Consider the following 10,533-nt stretch of genomic DNA (forward strand, 5'->3'; position numbering starts at 1 on the left):
TGAAGAAAAACTATATGACATTTTGATCAGAAATGGTCTGAAAACATTAATTTCCATTGGCCACAGAATAAATATGAAGCTATCTATTGTAGCAAAACTTCCAGATATCTTGTTCATTTTTGAAATGTACTCCCTTAATCATATATTAAAATAGTAGGTAAGCTATTTCTCTCTGTCTTGCTCTGTTTCTCTGTCTCTCTTTGTCTCTTTCTCTGTGTCTGTCTCTCTGTCTCTGTCTCATTCTCTGTCTCTCTCTGTCTCTCTCTCTGTGTCTGTCTCTGTCTCTCTCTCTCTCTCTCTTTCTCTTTCTGTCTCTCTTTCTCTCACCAGTTCTAACACTTGAATTCAGAGCCTAAACTCTCATTTAACTTACTGGTCAAGCTAGTGCTCTAAAACTTGAGCCATGCCTCTACTCCATTATTTAACCGGTCATTTTGGAGATGAAGTTTTGAGGACTTTTCTGCCCATGCTGCCTTTGAAACCCAGTTCTCCATATCTCAGCCTCCTAATGAGCTAGAATTACAGGTTTGAGCCACTAGTACCCAGTATTAAGTAAGCTGTTTTCTATCTAATTTAAAGCCACATAAACTAATTTACAGTGTTTCTTATTTTAATCTTTATGTTTATCATGAATATCTCATTTGTTGTTATTTCCAACAGTATTATTTATTGCTCTGCTATCCTGCTGACTATTCGTACAAAAGCACTGAAAATATTTGGCTTTATTTCGGGATTAACAGAGGCTGGCATTGAATTTGTGATCCTTCTACATCAGTTCCCAAGTGCGGGGGTTACAAGATTGGACCACCTCACCTGACCATGGACATATTATCTTTTCTGGCCCTGGATCTTGAACTGCGCCTAGGAACTGTCCCTGAGCTTTTGTGCTTTAGGCTAGCACTCTAACACTTGAACCACGTCTCTATTATCTAGCTTTTTGTGGTTAATTGGAAATAAGAGTTTCACGGACTTTTTTGCTCAGTCTGGCTTCAAACCATGATCCTCAGTTCTCAGCCTCCTGAGTAGATAGTATTATAGGCATGAGATATCATTAGCCATCTGGATTTTTTTTTTTTTTTGTCAGTTGTGGGGCTTGAACTCTGGGCCTAGGTGCTGTCCCTCAGTTCTTCAGCTCAAGGCTAGCGCTCTACCACTTGAGCCACAGCACCCCTTTTGGTTTTCTGAGTGGTTTATTGGAGATAAGAGTCTCACAGAGTTTCCTGATTGTGCTGGCTTTGAACTGCAGTCCTCAGATCTCAGCCTCTAGAGTAGCTAGGGTTAGAGGCTTAAGCCACTGGTACCCTTCTTGGGAAAAAAAAATTGTTTTTCTTTTTTTGGTTGGTCATGGGGCTTGAACTCTGAGCCTGGGCACTATCCTTCAGCTCTTCAGCTTAAGGCTAGCGCTCTACCACTTGAGCCACAGAGCCACTTCTGACTTTTTCTATTTATGTGGTGTTGAGGAATTGAACCCAGGACATCATGCATGCAAGGCAAACACTCTATCGATGAGTCACCTTCCTAGCCCTTCTTGGAAAAATTTTAACAACACATTTCAGAAAGGTTTCTTGGTTTCAAAGCTTTCAAAGCTTTTTATTAACTGATTTTTGAAAACGTTTTAAAGGAAAACTAGTAAACATTTTGTATATTGTGGTTAAAATTCTTGTTGTATCTATAATTTAGCTTTACTATCTATCTGGGAAATTTATTAAATTGCTTGAGATTCAGTATTCTAAGCAGTAAATTGGAAAATGAGATTAAAATACATCCTAGGGATTTTTTTTGGTAGTTCTGGAGCTTGAACTCAGGATTCATGCTTCCTAGGCTGGGACTGTACCATGAAGCTGCACCTCAAACCCTCTCCGAAAGATAATTGAAAAGACTGAATGAAATAACATAGACAAATCCTTTAGCACACAGCAGACAAGGAGTTAGAAGAGTCAATTCATGCCTGTATGGAATGTAAGCCTGACAAACACTATTTAGCCTTCATGATATTTGTTACAGACATATCAAATGGTTCCAAGGATAATTTATAAATAGAATTTCCAGGTCTATAAGCTCCAGTGTTTGAAACTCTGTGTCTATTTACAGAACTTATTAGCTGTGGGTAAAACAGGCTTCCCAGAATACATAGGTTGAATATAAAATCTGAAAGAGGAGTAGCAGGTCCACAGGAGGCTGGGCTGTAGGAATGAGGAGTGGAGAAGAGTCAACAAAAGTGGGAATGAGGACAAGGAAAAGAAATAACTCTGCAAAGAGCTGCAGAGGCTCCAAAACTTGGCTGTGCATTGTATTCATCTGGAGGAATTTAGAAAACATACTGAGCCCTTTGCTCACTCACACTTGTAATCAGAGCTATGCAGGAGGCTGAGATCTGAGGATTGCCATTAAAGCCAGCCTGAGCAAAAAATCTTCCTGAGATTCTTAGCTCTAATTAACCACCAAAAAGCTGGAAGCAGAAGTAAAGCTGTGGCTCAAGTGATAGAACACTAGCCTTGAGCAAAAAAATGTTCAGGGACAGTACCCAGGCTTTGAATTCAAGCACCAGGACTGCCACCAAAAAAAAAAAGAAAAAGAAAAAGGAAGGAAGGAAGGAAAATAAAGAAAGAGAGGAAGAAAGAAAGGAGAAAGGAAGGAAAGAGGGAAGGACAGAAGAAAGAAGAGAGAGAAAGAGAGAGAAGGAGGGAGGGAGGGAAAACATACCAATGATGACTCAGTGTTGTGGTAGCATATTACCACTTGGAAGGCTGAAGCAAGAAGAGTGTGAGTTTGAGGCCAGCCTGGGCTACATATCACAAAATACAACACAAACTGAGCACAGTGATTTACAACTCTAATCCCAGAAATTCAGGAAGCTGAGATTAGGAAGATGATCATTTGATGCCAACCTGGGCCAAAAGCTTGTGAGACTCCATCTTAACAAATAACTGGGAGCAGTAGTATATACATGTCATCCCAGCTATGAGGAAGGTGTACATCGCAACGTCATGGTCCAGGGCAACCTGGGCATAAAATGGTAGATCACCTGCTTAGTAACTATAAGGTCCTGAGATCAACTCCCCAGTACTGACAAAAACAAAATTTGAACAAATAAATCAATGAACTAACTATATTGATGCTGAGCTGGCTGTGAGCAGCAGGATTTTTTTTTAAAGGCATTGGAAGGCTGAATCCCAGTGGCTCACCTCTGTAACCCTAGCTACTCAGGAAGCTGAGGATCAGCTTGAATTCTGAGGATCAGAGTTCAAAGCCAGCCTGGAAAGACAGTGCTGAGAATTTCTTACCTCCAATTAACCAGCTAAGCCAGAACTAGGTAAGTGGCTCAGTGGTAGAGCGCTTGCCTTGCATGCATGAGGCCCTGGGTTCGATTCCTCAGCACCACATAAGAAAAAAGAAAAAAGCCGGAAGTGGCGCTGTGGCTCAAGTGGTAGAGTGCTAGCCTTGAGCTGAAGAGCTGAGGGACAGCGCCCAGACCCAGAGTTCAAGCCCCACAACCGACAAACAAAAAAAAAAAAAAAGATGAGAAAGTTGTCTACTAAAGGAAAGAACAATAATAGATGATAACACCCTTATGAGGAAAAAAAAGATCTGTGCCTTGTAGTTGTGTGCACAAAATATCTGGAAGTTCTACAACCAAAATTTAAATGTAATTTTAACTTGGAATTGTGCAAAAAGTGCTTAATATCTATTTATTTAGTCTAAAAAGTTTGCCAGGAGCCAGTGGCTCATACCTGTAATCCTAGCTACTCAAGAGGCTGAGATCTGAGGATCGTGGTTGTAAGCCAACCCAGGCAAGAAACTCTGTGAGACTCTTATCTCTAATTAACCACCAGAAAACCAGAAGTGGTGCTGTGGCTCAAGTGGTAGAGCACTAGCCTTGAGCTGAATAGCTGAGAGACAGTGCCCAGGCCCAGAGTTCAAGCCCCATGACCAAAAAGAAGAAGAAGGAGGAGGAAAAGGAGGAGGAAGAGGAAGAGGAGGAGGAGGAGGAGGAGCGGTAGTTTGATCTTTTTTTAGAAAAATTATCTTTTCTTAACCTAGCTCAAATTGGTTTTTCTAATTTAAGAATCAAGTCTTCATGCAAGGCAGACATAGTCATATACACCTGTGCTTCCAGCTACTGGGAAAGCAGAAATCTGGAGCCTTGCAACATGAAGCCAGTGGGGGGCAAAGTGTTAGCAAGACCTCATCTCCACAAAAAAGCTGAGCATGGTGAAATGCATCTGTATCCCAGCTATGCAGGAGGCTGTAAGTAGGAGGATCATGGTTCTAGGCAGGTTTGGGAACAAAGGTAGATCCTGCCAGAAAAGGCCAGGAGTAACCTGGAGTTCAGTCCCCAAAACTCTGTGTGTATGTGTGTACTGTGTGTGCATGTATGTAGAGAAAGAGAAAGACAGAGAAAAATAGAAGTCTTCACACAAAACTGAAAGCATGGAAATTTTTTTCATGTTTTTTATTGTTATTATAAAGGTGATATACATAGGGGTTACAGTTACAAAAGCCAGGTGAAGAATACATTTCTTTTTGGACAATGCTACCCCTTATCTCCCTCCCTCCCAGTATTTCCCTGCCTCCCCCACCCAAAAGTTGTATAGTTCATTTTCCACATAGTGTCCAGCGAGAGCCAAAGCTGCATTTGTTCACCCTTGTCCCTCCATTTCTGTACCTCCCCTTACCTTCCCAAAGCCAGATAAACAAACAAGACAGAAAAGAAAAACAACAGCAAAGATTTAAAAAAAAAAAACAACTCTTGTTTCACAGATCATTTAAATAGGGATACAGGTGGACCCATTGCAACAATGAGATGTACAAATCGTTATGTCGAAAACGAACTTTACAACTTTGGTGAGGGGGCGGGGAAGATTGGGTAGGGGGATGGGGGGGGAGGATGGGAAGGGATGGGAAGGGGAAACAAAGGAGGAGGCTACAATGCTTGATAAGAAATGTACTCATTATCTTGCCCATGTAATTGTAACCCCTCTGTACAGTATTTTCACAAAAAAAAACTCGTTTCAAGCTCCTGGAGTTCATTTAGTAAACACTATTTTATATGATTAGAAGCACATAGGTATTGTGTCCTTGTGTGCCTCTCCTAAGAATGTCCTCTTCGATCTCACTGTGTATGAAGAAAGCACAGCAATATTTTAAAAATACCAAACAATTTAATGTGTATTACCTATTGGGTGAGAAAGGTAAAGAACAGAGCATTAAGTTGGAAGGGAATTACTTAGTAAGACAGGAGAAGTCAGACTCAGGGTCCTGGTGGACATGGTATGAGCAAGTTCACAACCACACACTCAAGTCTGGAGAATAATTGAGTGTAAGTCATCCTTGCCTTTTAAGTATCTAACAATCAAGTCCTGCCGGGGCACAGAATACCTGTCTGGGGGCCATATAAGACCAAGGAAAACAGTTGTTCTGGACCAGTCAAGGCTACCATAGGCAGGTCACAAAATTCAATACTTGCAGAAGCTGTTTGCATAGCAATATAACCATCAACACTAGCTACCATCACAGGCCAAAAGCCCCCTGCCCCCCCACACCACATCAAACGTTCCCACCCACCTCTCTATGGTCTCCCCAGTAGAAGAGATTGTTTTGAATCGTTGAGTTATTTTCAACTGGAATTTTGGAACCTTTTAGTGCTGGTAGGAGATCTGTGCTAACTTGTCCTGTAAGAAATGTTTCCTCCCTATCGGTTATCATCTTCTAAATCTGCAAACACTTCCATTACTCTTTCCTTGGGCATCACATCTAGAAGAAAATGACAGCAAACTCAGCAAAGTTATTTAAACCATCTAAGCAATCATGGAAGGAAAGTATGACACCTAATTTCCACAGTCCCCTCCAGGGAATAAGAAAGCCATCTTTTTATTAAGAGCACTTATCCCTATCTACTGCCAGCAGGTTTCCAATGCAGGATTGCCTCTCCTGATGAAAAGGTAACACCTTAGTTTGCCCACTAAAACCTTTTACTCTAGGGTCTAGTTTCCGTGTAGTTATAGGTCAACTGTAACTGTTTACAAAGGATGTGATCGCTTGAAAGAAGTAGACAGACACAATTAATTATGACAGTGATCGTAGCCTCCTTTTACTGCAAAATAACATTCAAAGAAGATTGCAGGTGGGAACGAAGAGTTACAAAGTAAACGCTCATGTTACTTTCTGCCACACAGGCTTAAGGGAGCAAGCAAGCACTGGGAACAAAGAAAGAGCCCATCCTTCTGGAATAGTAGTATTTATGCCAGAATGTATCATTTCAAGTATTTTGCAAACTTTTATAATATCTATATTTATAAAGCCAATAGCACAAATATAAATTCTTCAGATGTCATTTTGCTACCTGCCTCCCCTTTACATGTGTCTGAAGCTTTGCTAGCTCTATGAATGGAGCTACCAATGTTTGCTTCTTAGGTCTCACTGTGGTTTTCCAAACCAATTCAATTAGATGCTGGCAAATGTAACCTACACACTGCCCGCTCTCCAGTGCACCTGGGTAATAAATACTGAACCCATGGCAGACAGGTCAGTTCCTATCTTTGGGTTCTGTGTCTTCCTATGGACCCCAGGGTGCAGCTTCCAAGGATTCTCATTGTTCAAAATGAATCCATTTCATCAGTCATTTGTTTGAACCTGTCATGCTCCAGTTTCTCCTCCTCTCCCCTTTTCCAACACTGGTTTGCCAACCTCCCTTCTAACTGTTGCCAAGCAGAGGTATTAGCATTCCCACCTGTCCCCAGGGTTTGATAGGACACTATGCGGAGCGCCAGGCTGGCCATCTCACTGCTATGGTTCTGTGCTTCGCAGGCCACACTCTCACTGACGCTGCCATGTTTTGTCCCTCACAGAACCACCAACACTCTTGGTCTCAGTGTCATCAGTTTAAGACACCTGCTTTTTCTGTTGTATTTGCAACCTAGTTTTTAAAACTCACAAGGATTTCATGAGTGCTCTATGCCTACACATTTTAGGAAGCTATTTTTAAGTGCCATTTACATTGATAAGCTTTACTTTCTAATGAAGATAAATCATGTCTGATTAGAGCCCTACAGAACCTTCATATATTACTGTTTGATCAAATAAATTTCTTACTTAGAAAAAAAAAAGAAAGAACCCATCCTTCTAAAGAATGTACCCTCCCCCCTTCCTCTCCTCTGATGTAACCACTATTGTGACTTTATCATACGCACCTGTATGTCAACTGTATGTGTGTGTGTGTGTGTGTGTCAGTTATGAGGCTTGAACTCTGGGCCTGGGCGCTGTCCTTCAGCTCTTCAACTCAAGGCTAGTGCTCTACCACTTGAGCCACAGCGCCACTTCTTGTTTTCTGAGTGGTTTATTGGAGATAAGAGTCACAAGGGGTGGGGGAGGCTGGGAAGGTGGCTCAGTGGTAGAGCGCTTGCCTTGAATGCCTGAGGCCCAGGGTTTGATTCCTCACCACCACATAAGAAAAAAGAAAAAAGCCGGAAGTGGGGCTGTGGCTCAAGTGGTAGAGCGCTAGCCTTGAGCTGAAGAGTTGAGGGACAGCGCCCAGGCCCAGAGTTCAGGCCCCACGACCGGACCCCCCCCAAAAAAAAAAGAGTCACACGGACTTCCTGCCCAGGCTGGCTTTGAACCATGATGCACAGATCTCAGCTTCCTTAGTAGCTAGGGTTACAAGCATGAGCCACCAGTGCCTGGCTGTCATCTTTTTTTTTTTTTTTAACCACCTTACACATCCTTTTTCTGAACTTCGGATCAGGAATGCATACTAATAGTTAAACTTTGTGTCTTAAGTCTTTCACTGATCATTATGGCTGTAACGTTTATTCATGCTTAAAAACAACTGTGATTTGGTCATTGTCTTTGCTGAGTAGTATTTCAGTGTTTATGGTTCCCTTCCTACTAAGAATCGAAAAACCTTCAAGAATGATTGTATTTAGCCTGGCCTGGCCCAATCACTGGGACTGGTGTCAGGTAAGTAGTAAAGTTGGCAGATCCTGTGAGAACACACCACTGTTTTCATTTGATAATTTCTGTTCTGAGATTCTTAAAATCAGCTACTTTTAGCTTGTTACAATAACTCATGAAACTAATATATGTCAGCTCCTCGGGAGACAGAGATTGGGAGGATCAAGTTTTGAGGTCAGCCTGGGGCAAAAAAAAAATGGTGCCATTTGGAAGTGGCACTGTAGCTCAAGTGGTAGAGCGCTCGCCTTGAGCTGAAGAGCTGAGGGACAGCACCCAGGCCCAGAGTTCAAGCCCCACGACCGACAAAAATAAAAAAATGGTGCCATTTGATCTCAATCACTAAAACCTGGGGGAGGAGGTACCTCATCATCACCCCTGCCATGCAGGAAGCATAAATAGAAGTATCACACTCTAGGTCAGCCTGTGCATACACAGAAGACTCTATTTGAAAAATAACTAAAGCCAGGTACTGGTGGCTCACACCTATAAGCCTAGCTACTCAGTGGCCTGAGCCACCAGTGCCTGACTGTCTCAATAACAGTCTTTAAAAAAAAAAAAAAACAAAACTTGCCTCACACTGATAATCCTAGCTACACAGAAGGCTCAGATCTGAGGATCACAGTTTGACAGCAGCCCTAGAAGGAAAGTTTGTGAGACTCTTATATCCAATTAACTATCAAAAAGTCAAAAATGACTGGGCACAGGTGGCTCACAGTTGTATTCTGGAGACTGAGATCTGAGAATCATTGTTTAAAGCCAGTCCAGACAAGAAAGTCTGTGAAACTCTTACTTTTCATTAACCACTAGAAAACTGAAAGTGGTGCTGTGGCTCAAAGTGGTAGAGCGGTAGCCTTGAGAGAAAGAGCCCAGCCCTGAGTTCAAACCCCATGACTACTGACAAAAAAACAAAAAACCCTAAAGTATGAAGAGTTAGGGTATGGGTCAAGTGGCAGAGCATATGCCTAGCAAGCAGTAACAGTGGTGATGATGATGATGATGATGATGATAAGGAGGAGGAGAAAGAAGAGAAAGAGGAGGAAGGAAGCCAAGTGTTAGTGGCTCATGCCTGTAAACCTAGCTTCTGAGGAGACTACAATCTGAGGATCATGGTTCAACGCCAGCTTGGACAGGAAAGTCTGTGAGACTCTTGTCTCCCATTAATCACAGAAAAAGCCAGAAGTAGCGCTATGGCCCAAGCGGTAGAGGGCTAGCCTTGAGAAAAATTAGCTCAGGAACAGCGCCCAGGCCCAGTGTTCAAGCTGTAGGACCTACAAAAAAAAGAAAAGAAAGGAAAGAAGGAAGGAATGGAGAGAGGGAAAGAGTAAAATCAGGTACTTCATATTACTTTCAACATAGGAAAATGACAGGCAAAGTAGAGTCACAGAAGAGCTCACACTGAAGGTATGACTAGGTCTGACACTTTGCACTGGTTAGGCTATCTACCACTTGAGGGAGACACCAGCCCTGTTTCACGCTAGTTTATTTTGAGATAGCGTCGCCTGAACTTCTCTGCATCCTCTGGAGCTCATCCACCTGAGCAGCCAGGATTACAGCTGCCAACACATTTGCCTGCATGGACATGTTTGAAATGGCAAAGCATTTCCCCCTGTTATAAGACAAATTGCTACTGAGCTCACTCCCTGTCATCTGTCACCACGTGCCTTCTCTCTGTGATGGTGCACTGAGGTTTCTTTTGTGTGTGTGGCAGTCTTGAGGCTTGAATTCAAGACCTGGACTCTGCCACTGAGCTTCTTTTGCTCAAGACTAGCTCTCTACCGCTTGAGCCACAGTGCCATTTCTGGTGTTTTCTGAGTAGTTTATTGGAGATATAACAGTCTCATGGATTTTCCTGCCCAGGATGGATTCAAAGAGTAATCCTCATATCTCAGCCTCCCGAGTAGCTAGGATTACTGGTGTGAGTAACCAGTACCCAGGCTTCTTTCTGTTTTTAAACAGTTGCAAAGAGTCTTCCTGTCTATACACACTTCTCAGTTGGTGTACCTAAGACTTCAGACAGGGAGGAAACTGGGGCTTCCTCTAGGAGTTCTGCTTATGAGGAATGATTCCTTTACAGTGTTAGCTGAGCAAAAGCAGCTGCCATTTCCTGAAAAACATGGGCATGCTCAATTTATCATAACGGTGACTTTCAGCCTATGTGTACTGCAAACCTGGGCACATTAAGAAACATTTAAAGAAAATTGATATTATATAGGTCTCTGTTTATTCACACATGGTTGAGACCAAAGGAGGATACTCCTAAGGGAGGAACCCAAAGGTGTGATACCTATGTGCATAAAATAATATTTATCAAAATGAATTCCAGGAAATGGAAACAAGAGGCTTTTTTATGTGTTGCTGTTTTGTTTTCTTTTTGTTTTGTTTGTTTATCTGTCTTTAGGAGCACAGAAATGGAGGAACAAAAAATAAACAGCAATGGTACTCACTAGATACCATGTGAAAAATGAACTATACAACTGTAGGGGGTAGGCGGCTGGGAAGGTGGCTCAGTGGTAGAGCGCTTGCCTTGCATGCCTGAGGCCCTGGGTTCGATTCCTCAGCACCACATAAGCAAAAAGAAAAAAG

The sequence above is a fragment of the Dipodomys ordii genome, unplaced genomic scaffold (genome assembly GCF_000151885.1).
Source record: "Dipodomys ordii isolate 6190 unplaced genomic scaffold, Dord_2.0 Scaffold170, whole genome shotgun sequence".
NCBI lineage: Eukaryota > Metazoa > Chordata > Mammalia > Rodentia > Heteromyidae > Dipodomys > Dipodomys ordii.